At 36.8% G+C, this 16,725-nt stretch overlaps 1 long non-coding RNA gene across 2 annotated transcripts; it reads right to left on the bottom strand.

Annotated features, from left to right (window-relative positions):
• Positions 1-375: 375 nt before the first annotated feature.
• On the bottom strand, positions 376-13,648 carry LOC146485471 (uncharacterized). Of its 2 annotated transcripts, XR_014863368.1 has the most exons (7): positions 13,396-13,648; positions 12,389-12,596; positions 11,863-11,947; positions 11,419-11,479; positions 8,244-8,310; positions 7,106-7,188; positions 376-429 (listed from the first exon to the last, which is right to left on the bottom strand). It is a non-coding gene; the product is annotated as an uncharacterized LOC146485471 (long non-coding RNA). The 2 variants fall into 2 exon arrangements; XR_014863367.1 differs by lacking the exon at positions 13,396-13,648 and having other exon boundaries at positions 12,389-13,215.
• Between the last annotated feature and the right edge of the window lie 3,077 nt (positions 13,649-16,725).

The raw sequence follows: 16,725 nt of genomic DNA on the forward strand, positions 1-16,725 counted from the left end.
GCTCTCTATACCAAAACTAGACCACGGTTTTTCTATTCTTTTACTATGAAAACAACCAGAAAAACTAATTATTCTCCAGAGATCTACTCGATAATTATTTTGGAATTTTCACGAGAATACGACAAGTTCTAATTTACATCCAATAGGCGAAATACCTTCCCAGCGGTTGGCTTCAAATGTTTCGTAAACAAGAGTGCATTCAAGTTTGATCATTAAAAACCTTTGAAAATAAGTTACGTTTTGGGAACATAAAGTTGGTGAACTTACAAATTAAAGTTTTTGCCGAATCTAAAATCTTGAAGCAGACGAAATCTAAAATCACAAATAATTGAAAATAGCTCTTTCTGAAAATAAAACGTTTACTTCGGAACTTTAGAGCTGACTGAAACTTGCTGGAACAATCTGTACTGTCCTTTGTGGTCCTGCTGACTATAAGAATGGAATAAATAAATGACACAAAAATACACTATTTTGAAATTTCAGGGGATATCTCTTACTCAGTTGGTGGGAAAATTAAGCATTGAGGCTCATTACTTTGGCATTTCAGATTATTTCAACCAGGCGTTATTTTTTTAGTATATAGTTATTGTGTTTAAGATCTTGTTCAACTGAATCAGTGTTACATGGGACAAGAAAAACGAATGAAAGCACGTATTTTTAACTCGAAATAGAAATTAAACGAACAAAATCATCAGAGACATCAGAGAGGAATTGAATCGTGTTGATATTTGCCAAATATAATCTACGAATTGAACTAATATTTTCAAAAATATTTCCAAACGTGATCAATGACTGCAGCAAATAAAACCAAAAAACTGTATTTTTCATCATCATTGAAAAATTATATGGAGAATTGACAGTCTAGATGTTTGCAAAACAATTTGGAACTGGAACGGAAATGAACTAAATACCAATGAAGAGAAATTATCTTCAATTTTTTGATAATCACTGAAACGTACAAATATCAACTATCAGCAAAGACTTGGACTGAAATTGTCTTGATATTTTCCATAATATTGTCTCGAATTTAAGAGCAAACAGAACAAATATCATTAGAGATATTGTATTGTCAGTTATCCAACATGTTTACTCAAAAGAAGTGGAAAATTGACCAGAGAAATTAGTTTTGAATGTGAAAGCACTGATTAGGCATGAAAACTTGAGAAATTCATTCAAGGAGCGCCAAACCAAAACAGCTTGGATGTTTCAAACGAAATAAAGTACGAAAAGAGTATTAAGTAACGAACGACAAAACGTCAGTTACAAAATATAACTGTGGCTGGGAACAAATTATCGACAAAGTCCAAGAGAAAATGAGCATTTCAAAACATCATGAGCTTCCAACTTGAGTAATTTGACCAAAAAGATGCTTCACTTGTTAAATTCGTCCTGTCCTCTGTAACAATGTACCTTGTTAGCCCGTGCTGACTTCACTTACTAGTTTAACAAGTTCTTTTTAAGTGACATGGTAAACTAAATGGTTTTGCAGCTGTTATAAATTTAGTTTAAGCTTGGGAATCAAAAACATTGCGTTATTCTATTGGTTTTGTTATCAAAATTTTCGCCATTATCAATTTTTTTCTGCTGCCAAACTATTTAACAGCTTGCCATGCCACTTTTTAGTGCACACCACTTCGCAAACGAGACTTTACTTCAGAAAATAATTTTGTTGAAAATTTTTAAAAAATTAGGGACTAAAAATTGGCAACAAAGAAATCCTTAAGCTTGATAACTTTCACAAAAATTTTCTTTGCGAAGTGGTGTACGCTTTTTTGGCGGGTTTAAATTTGTTGGGGGTACTCTTTGAATTTTTTTTTAAACAAAAATTTTTAAAGGGTGCCCCGTTAAATTTTTTGCCAAAGTCGTTGCCAGGGGAAACGCTGTGCAAATTACGCCAAATTTTCCCGCCAAAAGACTTAGTATATATAGGAAGAGAAATTTTAGTCACACCTTTAATTTGTTAAGAGATTTTTACTTAATTAATTAACTTATTATTGAAAAGCATTGTTAAAAGAAGTAAGATTTTTTGATGGAAAGAAAATAAAGAAAATACAATACAACTGAAACAACTGTTTGATCTTTATTGTCTTCTATTATAATCTAAAAGAAATAAATGCTTGACAAATAATCTAGATATTAATTATTCCCATAACTAGTTAGAATGATTAAAAAAAACGGCGCATGCGTATTTTGAGCGCCCGTATTTTTTCGAAGTTTTTTGGCGGGAAAATAAAAAATTTTCAAACAGAGCATAACTAGTTGGAATGAGTAAAAAAATTTAAAAAAACGGCGCATGCGTATTTTGAGCGCCCGTATTTTTTCTAAGTCTTTTGGCGGGAAAATTTGAGTCGTTTGAACGGCGGTTGGCATAGAACAAAATCAAGAAACGCAATCAAAAACTGCAAGGCCAGTACAAAATTTATATAGATTTGGCAATAAAACAAATTGTGACAATATTTGTTAGATAATCTTTGAATAAAATGATTATACCTGGTAAATGTGAATGATAATAGGCTTAATACACTCGGAGTTTTTGTTTTGGCTTGTCCTGAAACTTTGCTTTCGACAATTTATCACGTTACGACAAGGACAAAGACTTTTGCTTACAAAATGAAAAGTTTTGGAAACGCGCTAACAAAAACTTTTCAGTAGTAGTAGCCATGTTGAACGTTTAAAATTTTCTACGCGTTCGGCACTTTGTCGTCTAAAGAGCAGCATGCTCTCGTGAGACAGTTGTAAGCAAATGATCACCGTGTAAATTGTCGCTAGCTAATTGATACAGTGCAATGCAAAACAGATGTAACTGTCCAAAAATAAGAAAAAATAAATTTCAAATTAAAGTTAACTCAACGAAAACTTTTCAAACCGCGAGTTTAAAGTAGAAATCACAAATTATTACTGAACAATTTCATGAAACGTTTTTAAGGAAAGCCAGGACTCATTTATCAATCGGAAGGCAATAGCAAAAGCTTGAAAATTGTAGTTTACCTTTGTTATTGCTTAAACCAAAAAAGGCTAAAGAATTGACTTTTTCGAAAAATTTGAATTTCTAAGAAGCAGGGAGAGATAGAAAGCAGCTATTGTAATTATCACAGCTTGCATTGTATTTGAAGTGCAATGTGTATGCTAACGCTAGCAACACGCCAAATTCTATAAATTCCATGAAATTCCTTGAATCATTAGCTTTGAGGTAAACGGTATTTGCTACAATTAACTTAAAACTGCTTAAATTTCAAACTGAAAAACTTATTGCTTTTATCAGGTAAAATTTTAAAGTAGTGCGGCTAAAAATCAAATATGTAAATCCACTAATGTTGAAAGTGAGGGAAGCGCGATTCCCTTTGGATCGGGCCTTCTTGTTTGTTTGGTCTTGGCCTTAGGAGGTTAATTTTACCCACTGATTGGCTGTGAATCTAAACCACCAATGCGTGGTGTACAATTATCAATGTGATCTGTGTGATGCAGAGTATGTCGGCTACACTAGCCGGCATTTACACCATCGTATTGACGAGCACCGCTTTTCAGCAATTGGCAAGCATTTGGTGAACGATCACGGCATTAGAGACCTTTAGATTCTAGTACGAGTACGACTACGAGTTTCTCCAATAAACAAAGGGTGCGCGCGCGTGAACCAGTGTCATTTTGGCGGGAAAACGTGATAGCTGTCGTCATTTTACTACGAGTTTTTGTAAGAGTCTCGTAGTGGCGAAAACGAGATCTCGTCTTTTTGGAAACACGAAAGGGCTTAACTATCGTCATTTAAACCAACTGCGTCAAGTTCGTCGTTCGTAAAGAGTGAAATGAAACTTTCTGTGATATATCTGTTCTTAGTACTTCGCTACAATCTTGAAGTCAAATCTCGTAGTCGTACTCGTACTTGTACTAGAATCTAAAGGTCTCTATTAAAACCATCGGCGACCTTAGCAGCAACTTCCCCGTCCACAAGAAATGCAACGGAAAGTAAGACTGTTTAATTTATGAGATGCTGTTTATAAAGAAGGAGAAGCATTTTATAGCCTGAACAAGCAATCGGACTCCCTGATCCGCGCAAAACTATTTGTTTAGATATACCATGCACGCACACTTACTATGCTAAAAGTTTTTATCACCTCACACTGTATATATTAAGTCAGTTTGAATTTTTATTTTATCACTTGCAAATGATGTCATGGCGACATCGCGATGTTGTGTTTTCTCGCTAACTTTTATCCTTAAATGATTGTCTGTGTTACTGAAAAAGACGCATTGCTAGAAAGTAGGTAAGATATTCAGAAAATGTTAGTCCTAAATGAATTAACCGGTGGTTAACATTTTCACTGAGAAAATCAAATTTTGCTTTATATTTACTGCAAACTAATTAATAAAAAGGAAAATCGAAAACCCTGAAGTAATACTTCAAATTTTCGTTCAGAAAACACGTCTTAAGTGATCCTAAAACAGGGACTGAAAATTATGTCTATTTTTGAACATCACTTGAATAGCTTTCTTATCAGGCGTGTAAACTGACCAAGAAAATCAATTTGACAAAAACTGGTAAATTGATAACATGCAAACGTAACCAAAACAGGAATGCAGAGCATCTTGAATCCAACATAACTTTACAAAAGTAAAAAGACCAGAAAATCCATAGATTTATGAAAGCGTGATCTCCCTACGAGGAGCAGTAGGAAAATTTAACATTTGTACTGAAACCCGACTCATCCTTAACCAAAAACCGAACTAAAAGTTGCCAAACACCCCACAAGTTATCGTTGAGAAATCCAGATCCAGTCTCAAACTCAGTAAACGCCTGAAAATGTAAAGCCAAAGATGAACAGGCAAAATCAAAATGAAACAGGGCTGATCCGCAGATTGTCAGACCCTGGGTTTCAATCGAAATTGTGTGATCGAGCCTCCTTGCAGTAGTCCTTTTGACTTTCATTTAATTTCTGCTTTAAGAATGTAAATACAATTTCAAATTCTAACCAAAAAGTGACATATCATCATCGTTATCATCATCATCATCCTCATCATCATCATCATCATCATCATCATCATCATCATCATCATCATCATCATCATCATCATTCTTTGGCCGCAACCGGGATAGAATTCACAACAACGCGCCCGGAATCTTTGTTGCTCATTTGACAAATAGCTAATAATTTACTGAAATATCGTATCACAACACTTTCAGTGAAAACTAAAATTTCAGTAGAAAACAACAAATTGAGAATCACTTAGAATTGATCCTAAACGTCAAAATGTTATTAAAGTTTAACCCAATTTTAAATGGGAACAAAACCGCGAATGACGGCCTGCAAATAGTTTTAGCGAGAAATCGTAAGTGATGTTCAACTCCACAATCTAGGCACGAAAATGGACTAAGAAAAATAACTTTTCAGATAAATCACTTCAAACGCCAGAGCTTGTTGTCGAACCAGAAACAGCTTTCAGTAAAAAAAAAAAAAAAAAGCCTGTTTTTCCTTAAAATCCTTATTGAAAAGTGACAAAATGACAAGATTTAAACTTTAAACAGGACCGAGAATAGACCGATAGATCTAAGTCATTTTTTTGTAACGTCGTTTTTCACACAAATTCTTGAGCATTCACCAGAAAACATTAAACTGAACAACAATAAAAATTTCCTTGAAAATGTACTAATGGATCTTTGATGTTTGGTAAGAAAACACTCGTTGTCCTTAGAAACTGCAACAGACAGTAAGACATTTTAAGTCTAAGTTCCTTGGGGGAGTCAAGTTTCATCCCAACAAACGTCAAGTTTCATCCCAACAAACCACTCAAAAAACATTCAGTAAAACCAGTCTAACTGAAATCACAAACATGTCCTAAACACCATATATTTTTACTGGCATGTTGTTTTCCAACATCAGTTGAAGACCTGACAAATTACTTGAAACGGTATAAGCCGTTTAAAAATTGTGAATACCATTTTCACAGAGAATGCATTTCTCGAATCAGTGAATACAAAATGGCGCATCACTAAATCTTCTAAGAAATTGATTTTTAGCCTTAAAAATACTGAAAAAAGGACAGCATTTCTCTATCTCAGTACATTTACTCAAAACGGACTAAATGCAATTTGAATATTATAAACAAAAAACCATCAAGCATCAAGGAATAGCAAAGACAAGCGTTTTTAACGTTAAGGTTGAGCTGAATTGACTGTATTCAGATAAATGGCGATAAACCGCAACAGCTCTACATTTCTCGTTTTGGGTAAATTTGGACATTTCTCAACATCAAGATCTCCAAGTAAAGCTGACTGCCTGATTCAACCGAATTCGAAGAAAATCATCATGGTCCATTATTTTTGCTTTGTAATATTTAGATCTATTGTGAAGCTATCATGAGAATAAGTTTTGAAAAATGACAGCCTCTGTTAGAAAGATAATTGCATCAAGTACACTGAGAAATAGTGTCCCTTCCTCAAAACCCTTAATGAAATAGACAATCAGCCTAATAATTTCTATATATAATCACTTCTTGTTCCTCAAACTTGTTAAATTGTTTATCATTGAAAATATCATTGTAGAAAATGGTAAGCTATTCTTTAGACAAAAAGCAAATAAACCGCTTCATAGTTTTATCATGAAGTCCTAAAGTGTGACCGTTTAAATGAACAATGGTGCTGTTTATTATACCATTTTGTTCTAACGTTTTGGATACGCAGTTTCAGCTTTCTTTATCTCTCCCCGGAAAATTATATAGTATGGGTTCGTTATATCTGTGATTGCACTGTATCTTGAAAAGAAAGACTTTGTTGTATTTGTTCGGCTGCTAAAAACGAAACGAAACTGAAGTAAAAACAACCGCATTTACTCACTCGTGTACCATAAGCTGGTTGCGCACTCAACTATGAACTATGATAAAAAAGAACCGGACATCTCCCGTTCTTGTGGTAAACTTTCGCCCATGAAAATCCCTTCCTCCCGACTAGCTGCCCCTGGGTCTCCGAGGATGGCTTGTATTCGCGTATAAGCTGCATTCTTAGCTTTAAACCTTATACTGTATGTACAATTATTTTTTTTTCAAATTCGTATGGCGTAACTGTGAGTAAATGCGATAATCTTTGCACTTCCTAAAGTAAAATTATTTTCTGTACCTCTACTTGCATTGCTTGCTTAGTTACAGAGATGATCATCTTTGTTGCTTGCTTGAATGTGACATCTGAAATTTCCTTGGATCCTTTATAAAAAGAAAACAAAAATATATCGATCACTAAATGTAATAAGACAAGGACAACATTGTAATAGAAAGCTCAAACTGTTTTGAGATATCGATGTGTTTGGTTGACAATTTAAGAGTGTCTCAATTTTATACGCCCTGTCTACGATTTACGGTGAGATCTATAATTTGGTTATTTCGTGTTGATAGTTTTAAAAAGAACTGGTTATTTTGCCAAAATTAACAGGGCGATAGCGAAGCAGTTTCTGCTCCTTCTTGCGTTTTTGTCTAAGGTCGCGTTCGGTTGACCACATTCCGGAATAAACGTAATAACCGCTTTGTTTCTCTCGTTGAGTAAATTTTGGGAGGTGAATTTACAAACATCTGCTTGTGCACGATATTCAAGACCCATTTTGTGTCCTGGTAATTCCAAACCTATTATGAACGATTTTAAGCAATCATTGTATGTATTCGTATCGTATAGGGCCAATCAAACGCATTCTAAGCTAACTTGCGTTCGATGAACCCTATTCCGGAATAAGAATAAGCGGAATAGCTGTTAGATTTCTGCGCAGTGGAAATAACGTGATGGAATATGTTAAGCCTGGTGAATAAATGAGAATGATGTATTTAATCAGTAAATGACACAGGCATATCCGAAAAATCCTATCAGGAGTCGAACCTAAGACCTTTCGATTACTAGTTTGGATGCTCTACCACTGAGCTACAGGAGACTCGCGGGAGCTAAGGCCATTAAACTAGGTTCATGGGACAAACATCCTGCATACTGCTAGGATTGGAATGTCAATGTATAGCATATGCGCAATGATCATTTTTTTTAATAAATTTGGGAAGACAGTTTTGCAAATTTTTGCTGATAATTGATAATTTAGGCACCATTTTTTATCTCAGTAACTCCAAAAACTTCTTATGAGGGACTTGTAGAAATCATTAAATGTATTCCCATTCCGGAATAGGGCCAATCGAACGCACAATAAATGATTTTGCTTAAACACCCCAATAATAACTCACCAAAAAGTGGTTATAGATTCATCTATTATAAATAACCAACTCACCTCTTTAGACAGTAATTTCTAGGTTTAAGCGTCTTTCGTGACTTCTCATCCCATGTCTGAAATTTACCTGGAGAGAAAGAGATAAATAGAGGATCAGCGACTGGAAGTGAAGTTAAGGGACGGTTTTGGAACACATGGTTCTCATTACTCTCTTTCAGAGGTAAGTTGAAGTCGTGAGCAGTCGGGCAAAAATTAAAACCTAAAACTGGTTTCCAGATGAGATTAGAGTCCATAGCAGTGTTTTCCCATACATTTCATTCGATTTCAGGTAACAGTTTGCTGAACTGGTACACATTTGTACACCTGGGTACAGACAATGTGAAGAAAAGTTTCTTGTGCAAGGAACGAACACGACAATGCAGATAATAGAGGCAGGGTTCGTGAAGCCATCTAAGGGAAACTTGTATTGTCCAAGTATTGCTTACAAAAAGCCGTTGGTTCATCAACTCAAGGTTCATCGTAAGGTGGCTGGCACCTTTTTGCATTACTTTCAACAGCACTGACACTTTCACGGATCGATACTACCACTCTTTATCAGTGGATGTAACAATAATGATACCAAAACAAGCATCAATACCGGTGAACAAGTTATGGCAGTCTCCACATAACGGTTTACCATAGCAACAGTGTGATCTGTTAAAACCCCCTAATTTTACCTTTAAATTTTCAAAACATTTAAGGTGGCTCTGGACCCCTCTGGTAGAATTTTTTTAAAACTTTGCAAATAATTGTATCTAAGCATGCTGATTACAGTTCCGTAATAAAACAAATTGGGGGCCACTAAGCTCGTTTTTAAGTTATAACCACTTAAAGGTAAAATTAGTGGTGTTTTTAACAGGTCATACTGTTGCTATGGTAACCTATTATGTCAAGTAAAATGACCATAACTTGTTCACAAATGTTTAGGCATGGTTTTGATACCATTATTGTTGTATCAAGTGATAAAGAATGCTTCTATTAATCTGTGAAAAGTATTAGTACTGCAAAGTCATGGAAACCAGTGCCAGCCGCTTTAACTTAAGCCCTGGTCAAACGGCGCATGATAATCAATGATAGTTAACAATTATTCCATGAGCGCGCGTTGGATATGAGTTGGCTATAACTAATCTCATATCCAACAAGCGCGAATGGAATAATTGTTTTATTAAATTCTCCGTGTTTGGACATTGCTGTTGAAGTTTAATGAATTTTTATATTTTAAAAATTTAAACGACCGGATGTTGAGGCAACCTCCGACCAAAGCGCGCGAAACCTAATGATCACATGACATGCGCAGCGCTTTGCAAACGGAGTTGAATGAAAAATCGAAAGCGAAGAAAATCGGACACAGTCGGACATCTAAAATTCAAGAAACGTTTAAATGTACGAATTATAACCTTTCTGAGACTAGCATTCAAGTGCTTTTGAAGTTCCCGCTCATCGAGAAGCGTAATAGTTGTGTACATTTGAGCAAATGTTCGGCTGTGTGATGCCGAGCGAAGGAGGAGATCAGGGCAAGGACAGCTTTTTTCATGCTGAACTGAATTCCTTGCGGACGATTTAAAACACTTCAGGAAAGTCCAAGTGTACGAGGTACAACCTCACTGAGACAAGCATTCAATGCAAGTTTTTAAACTTCAAGCTTATTTGAGAAGCGTAAGAGCTGTGCACATTAGTGCAAATGTTTTGCTGAGTGTTGCCGAGCGACGGAAACGAACATTATATATGGCCGCCGCTCGTACGGATTTCGTAGATGAACCATCTGAAGTCCTCGTAAATTCGTAAAAACATAAAGGCAGGCATGAAGCTCTTCCTGAGAAATTTCTTCGATTGGCTTTAACCTCTTACCGCCAGGATTTGCAAGCCATCCTGAAATTTTTGAAGGTAACCGGTTGTTACTGTTGTTGTTATGTGATCTAAAAAATCGTAAAATCTTGCAATTTTGAAGATTTTAAAGGAAACTTCAGAGATACGTACCATTAAATAGTGTCATACCGAACTTTGTGACCTTTATTGTTGTTATATTGAGATGGCATTGTTTGGTATTTCTTCCTTTTAACTTTTTTTTCCCTACATTTTTCCGAAGAAACTTTTGCTTCCCGCCGAAATTTAGCTTAGCGACACCTAAGGCTTTCGTTTTTCATATAAGGTCAAACTACGGTATATGAGCTGATAACCGAGATTTAGTGAACCAATCAGAACGCTAGAAATGCAATATCCGAGGCTGAGAATTTAATAATTGATGATAGTCGATGATAGTTAAAGCGCGCGCGCTCGTTTGACCCCCAACTATCATGCGCTATCATTGACTATCATCAACTATCATTCACTTTGAGCGTGTTCAAATTCTCTATGATAGTCGATGATAGTTAAAGCGCGCGCGCTGGTTTGACCCCCAACTATCATGCGCTATCATTGACTATCATCAACTATCATTCACTTTGAGCGTGTTCAAATTCTCTATGATAGTCGATGATAGTTAAAGCGCGCGCGCTGGTTTGACCACCAACTATCATGCGCTATCATTGACTATCATCAACTATCATTCACTTTGAGCGTGTTCAAATTCTCTATGATAGTCGATGATAGTTAAAGCGCGCGCGCTGGTTTGACCACCAACTATCATGCGCTATCATTGACTATCATCAACTATCATTCACTTTGAGCGTGTTCAAATTCTTCATGATAGTTGATGATAGTTGTTCCTGTTTGACCACGCGCATGATAGTTGATGATAGTTTTTCCTGTTTGACCACGCGCATGATAGTTGATGATAGTTCTTCGGTCAGCTGTTTTCTCCACCAGCGCTCTCAAGATTAATTTTCAGTTACTTCTTCCAACAACTGAAGGAAAAAGAAGCAGGCAGCTGCTTTCTTTCGGCGCGAAAAATTCATCCCTGCGAAGTTTTGTTTGCGATGTTGACACTCGGCAGGTGCCTGACACTAGAGGCTCACGGTAAACTATCGTCAGTTATCACGAGTTTCTCCGAGTCGTTTGACCACCCGCTTGAAAGTCGATGATAGTTGATGATAGTCAAATCATCGACTGTCATGAGCCGTTTGACCTGGGCTTTAGGAAAACTTAAGGTTAAAAGGCTCCCCACGCCTTATCTACAAGGTCGGGTATAAGAAAAAGGGTGTACCAAAATATTATTCTATAATATAATACTCCTCTAACGTGCTTTATGAAGTCTCACCTCTTTAACTTTAATGGTCAGGCTTGATCATTCCTTGTCAGAGACTTGCCTTCACGACGCACTGGAGATGAATAACAGTTAGGTTAGGATATGCTGGGTAACTGGCTTTTAAATTTAAATACAGATTTGAGTGAAACATCAGAGAAGATAAAACTTCAATCTGATCAGCAATGGCAATAACAACAACAACAACAACAACATAATAATAATGATGATGATGATGATGATGATGATGATGATGATGATGATGAAAACTCAACGGTTTAATTAGCCTCTAGGCTCTAACGTTTGATAACACAATATTGTATTTCTACAGGTATCTGTCTATTGGGCAACCATTTCATTTAAGTACTCTTCAGTAGGTCCAACAACAGATCTGCAGACCACTTATAACAGAAAATACAACGATTCTTCTATCACTATGCATATGACAAAAAAGCTTACCTTCCGCTATAAATTCGTTGGGTTTCATGGTCGTTGCGTTAAGGCCCTGTTAAATCTTCAATCCATTGCATTCATTGTGTCCAACCTTCAGTAAAATCGAAGATACCTTCTGTTAGTTAAATAATTCGATGCACTACCGGTAGTTCTAGAATTTGTCATCGAGATATATAAGCGGTACTCGATGCCGCAATAAAATATAGCCCACCACAAACGTCTTATTCGGCAAGAAATCAGTGAACAACGCTACCGTAGTAGAGACAAACTATAGTTTCGTAATGTGGTTCTGGCTGTTTAAATTGTGGATCCTTCAAAACCAAATGAGCATGCAGTATAGTTCTACAAAATGTGGTTTTGTCACCGAGCTTTGAATAATAATTTCATTCACTTTACTGATGAGTAAATACGCAAACGTTAACTAGTTCCGAGTTCTGAATGGCTCTTAATTATCAGAGTTGAATCTAGTTGAAAATCAACAGCATTAAGTTCTATAAATTCTAAGCTAGGAAAATAGAATAACGGAAATTACCTAGCGACTCACTGGAGTACGACGAGATTGTTTTCGAAATTAAATTTCAAAGTTGACCAGGATTCTTCAGCGACCACGACCCAGCCTCCACGTGCTCACATTTTTAGAGTTTCTTCGATGTACGACGAAGATTTTGTCCTTACGTACTTTTCTCGGTGTTTTCTGCCACCACAAGGGACATTACCAGGGATTTAGCGTGGCAAAAACTCTGAAGAAAAGGCAGGAAAACTCCCTTTACAGAGCAATATTTCGTTCTTCGCATAAACGGTCACCGCATTAAGTCAAAGGTGAGAAATACATTTTTAGCATATAATTTGCAATTCAGATCAACATCCAATAATTTTCGCCTTGGTTTCCGAGATATTTTTTACCAAATTTCAAAAATGTGCGGAAAGGTACAAATGGAAGATTTTGTGTACCTAAAGATATTAAATTATATTTGCAGTAAATTAAGACTGTCTCAACTCAGGCAGCTGAATATTAATCCCTGGAAAATAAATGCAATTCAACGTTTAAAATGTCAAATAAATAGTCTCCTTGCTGAGACAAGGAAGCTTTGTTGCGAACATACAATTCAAATTATTTCTGTTTGCTTTCATGCTTCGTGAAACACAACAGCGTGGATTATCAAGGCATTCGCGCACAAATGCCGAGAAAACAGTTTCCGAAGCATTGAAGTTCACGAGGGCTTAAATTTCGCAGCAATGTTCTCAAAGCAGTGACAGTTAGAATGTCTCAGTCAAGGATATTAGAGGATATAGAAGTACGGTTTAATCAGTCCCTTTAGTCAACTGAAGGGAGACACCTAAAGGCCTGATCAAAAGATTCAACAGAACTCGTCGCGTCTTTCAAGGAAGGCAATCACTCTCACGGCGGAGCTAATGCTCTGCCTCCACCCCCCCCCCCCTCCCCCCGGAGGGTACTTGACCCATGTTTAGGTATAGGGGTGCCACTGGGGATTTGAAACGCTGACCCTGTTTAGGACAAAAATAACCTTAAAAACTTACCCTTTGTAGGACAACGTCCTCGCCCTCCATTTAAGACCCTTCAATAGCGCTAATTATATCTTGTCCTGAAAATTATGTTATGTTGACTGATGACCTGCTAAATAAATACAGATGCACGTCTCCTATTTCGGATTGCTAAATACTCGACGAGAGTCTTTCAGCCACACCCTATCTAGGACGGATCAAGATCCTGATTAGGACAGACTCAATTGAAATTATATACGCTGTTCGAGGCAGAGGGGCCAAAAACCATACCCTATCTAACACGTCCCCGTATAGCCCATATGGAGGAGTACCCCCACGGGAGCTGATGGACACCTGGATCTAATCTGGGACGAGGCACAAGATGTTGCCCGGGAAAGGGGAGAAGGCTCGAGTCCCTACATGGGACGAAAAGGATTAAGCCACACTTTTGTAGTACAAATTGGTTGCCCAGAAAGAGTGGGAGCCTGTTCCCATTCTTGACAATACTCTACCTTTTTTCTTCAGAATCGTTGTGCGCCATTTTAGCAAAACAACAACGTGGAATCAAGGTGAAGTTTGAAAGTTGTGTGCTTGCTATTGCGTATGCGATGTTGCAAAATCAATGGTCAGTGCGTATGTACATGTGTTTTCACATTTGCACGTTGACGATAATTTGTGAACCGGCGATCATTTGCTGTGTACGAAACTTAAACGCTGCGAAAAGAAAGTCTGAAATAATTAAAGTTTGTTCTTGATTTGTTGCTTTAAAGTGGCAAACCGTTTTATCAAATATCAGCTTTAGACACCGTCTTTTGCCACCGAAAAATGAAGGTCACTGACTTTTTTGACCATTTTTACGCTTTTAGATGGCATTAACTTGTGTAAATGTGTTTTTAGGCAAAGATGAAGCTTGCAAAAGTTTGTCACGTTTTCAAAACAGATTGCCAAAATGAATTCAGACAGCATAGGCATGCTTGCAACCTGTCTTTCGTACGTTCACACAGGACATTGACCAACTGGTATTAGAGAAGAAAGACAAGACAGACGACATTGGTATATGAAAAGACAGACAGTCAGACAGACAGACTTAAGACCTGTTTGCTAGCTAAGGTTTGCAGTGAGAAGACTCCATATGCAAAACTTAACAAGTTTGTAAACTCGACAAAAACGGTTTGCTGTTATATTTAACAATATTTGCTCTCGATTTCTATGTGTCATAGTTGATGAGGGGAAAACCCCGAATCAACAATGACACCTAGAAATCGAGAGGGAATAATCTAATTGTTTTAGTATAAATCTACTACACTCTTTTTTTATAAGAACATCTTATTTTGGGTGGCTGAGGCTGAGGCAATTTGAGCCTGAAAAGATCTTAACGTGTTCTTAAGTTACCTATTATAGTATTTCAATAAATATATGCGGACGTGACCAAAACATCTATTATTTGGGCGAATTGGACAATATAGACTGAAGTTTTACATGTATTATTTTATCGGTATTTATACTGTATTTATACTACATTTAACAGTTATTTGCTCTCGCCGATTTCTATGTGTGATAGTTGATTAGGGGAATACCCCGAATCAACAATGAAACCTAGAAATCGAGAGGGAATAATCTAATTGTTTTAGACAAGTATAAATCTGCTACACTCTCTTTTTTTATAAGAACGTCTAATTTTTGGGGGCGGAGGCTGAGGCAATTTGAGCCTGAAAAGACCTTAAATGTTATTAGGTTACCTACTATAGTATTTCAATAAATATATGCGGACGTGACCAAGACTTCTATTATTTGGGCGAATTGGACAATATAGACTGAAGTTTTACATGTATTATTTTATCGGTATTTATACTGTTTGTTCTAAAAACATTTGGTCGTAATAAAAATGTTCTTAACTGCCTCTCAGGCTGAGTAATGTTCTTAGTATGCTCATAAATTTTAGTTAATCTCAGCTTCAACGTTCTTATAAAAAAAGGCTCAGTAGTTGTCCAAACTTAACAACAAATCTTCTTCACAGACACTTCGAAAACGTGAAGAAGCGGCCGCCATTTTGTGGACAACCGCACACTTTTGGCTACTCACTTTACACACTCTACAACAGAAAAGACAGTGAGTAGCGTAGCCAATAAGAGAGCAGTATTCGTGATAGAACGCTAGTAGATTTATACTTCTGTGAAATAGTGCTAATATTTTGACAAAAACTGTTTTCTTATCGGTTTACACGCGCGAAAATGCACTTGCTCAAGTAGTATCACAGTTATTTTACTGAAACACGCCAAATTCAATTTACCAGCAGGAGTTTGTAACGTTAGCTTGCCACCTCATGGCACTTTAACATCATCTTCACTTTAATCCGTTAATTTAAAAAGCAACTTGAGTTCGACATACCTTTTAGCTTCCAACTTCTTCTTCTCTTTCCCTTAAAAGAAGAGAAAACGCTTCTCTTCTCGATTTATTTGGCAAACTTTTTGCTCTCTTCGGCAAAACACAGCTAAATCAAGTGATTTTTGCTTTGTAACTGAAACCTTCCTTTGTGGCGTCACAAAGGAGGAAAACGCGCGCTCATAAATCAACCGATCAGATTCGTTTGTATCCACGTGATGTGAGCGCGCGTGCTGTAGTTTGAATTTAATTTGCGTCCACGTTGTTGACAAATATACAACGGTAACCTGTTGACAAACTTTTTTTACCATTTTTGCACAACAACGTTAGCTTGTATTTGCGACCAGGCGCTTGCAAACTGTTAGGTGATGTTAGACGGAATAACTTTTGATGCAACTTTGTTACATAGCAAGCGGAAAATTTTTAACGAAGCACTCTGTTTCGGTAACAAATTGCAAGTTTTTCAACGCGTTGCCGAAATAAAATTTTGTGTGAACAGTTATCCGAGTGTCAGTATTGCGTTAAAAATGTCCCATGGAACATCGCTTTTAGTCTGTCCTGTGAAGGCGCATTAAAGGAGCCATGACATGAAAGACCCTAGTTTTCAAACTCGTCCAAAATGATTTTGATTTAGGCGTTGCGAAGCAACTCAAATATTTTTGACAAACACTACTCTTTGCGGCAATACCTGGCATACCTGAGGTCTTTTTTCTTTCCGTTGCAACGTGAATGAAATCAAAGCGACTTTCGAATCTAAGTTATTTAGCTAACTTTTTCTCTTCCCGTCAAAACACGTCCGAAGCAAGTGATTTTCGTTATGCAACTGCCAACTTTCAATTGTGACGTAACAAAGGTGGAAAAGTGCGCGCGCAAAATTCAGCCAATCAGATTCGTCTTTAGCTCACGTGATGAAAGTGCACGCGGCGGCTTGAAATAAACGAGAATTTAAAGATTATAAAATTGACGCTGTTAAGAGAGTTTAAA

The sequence above is a fragment of the Pavona decussata genome, unplaced genomic scaffold (genome assembly GCF_977016875.1).
Source record: "Pavona decussata unplaced genomic scaffold, jaPavDecu1.1 SCAFFOLD_26, whole genome shotgun sequence".
NCBI classification, from domain to species: domain Eukaryota; kingdom Metazoa; phylum Cnidaria; class Anthozoa; order Scleractinia; family Agariciidae; genus Pavona; species Pavona decussata.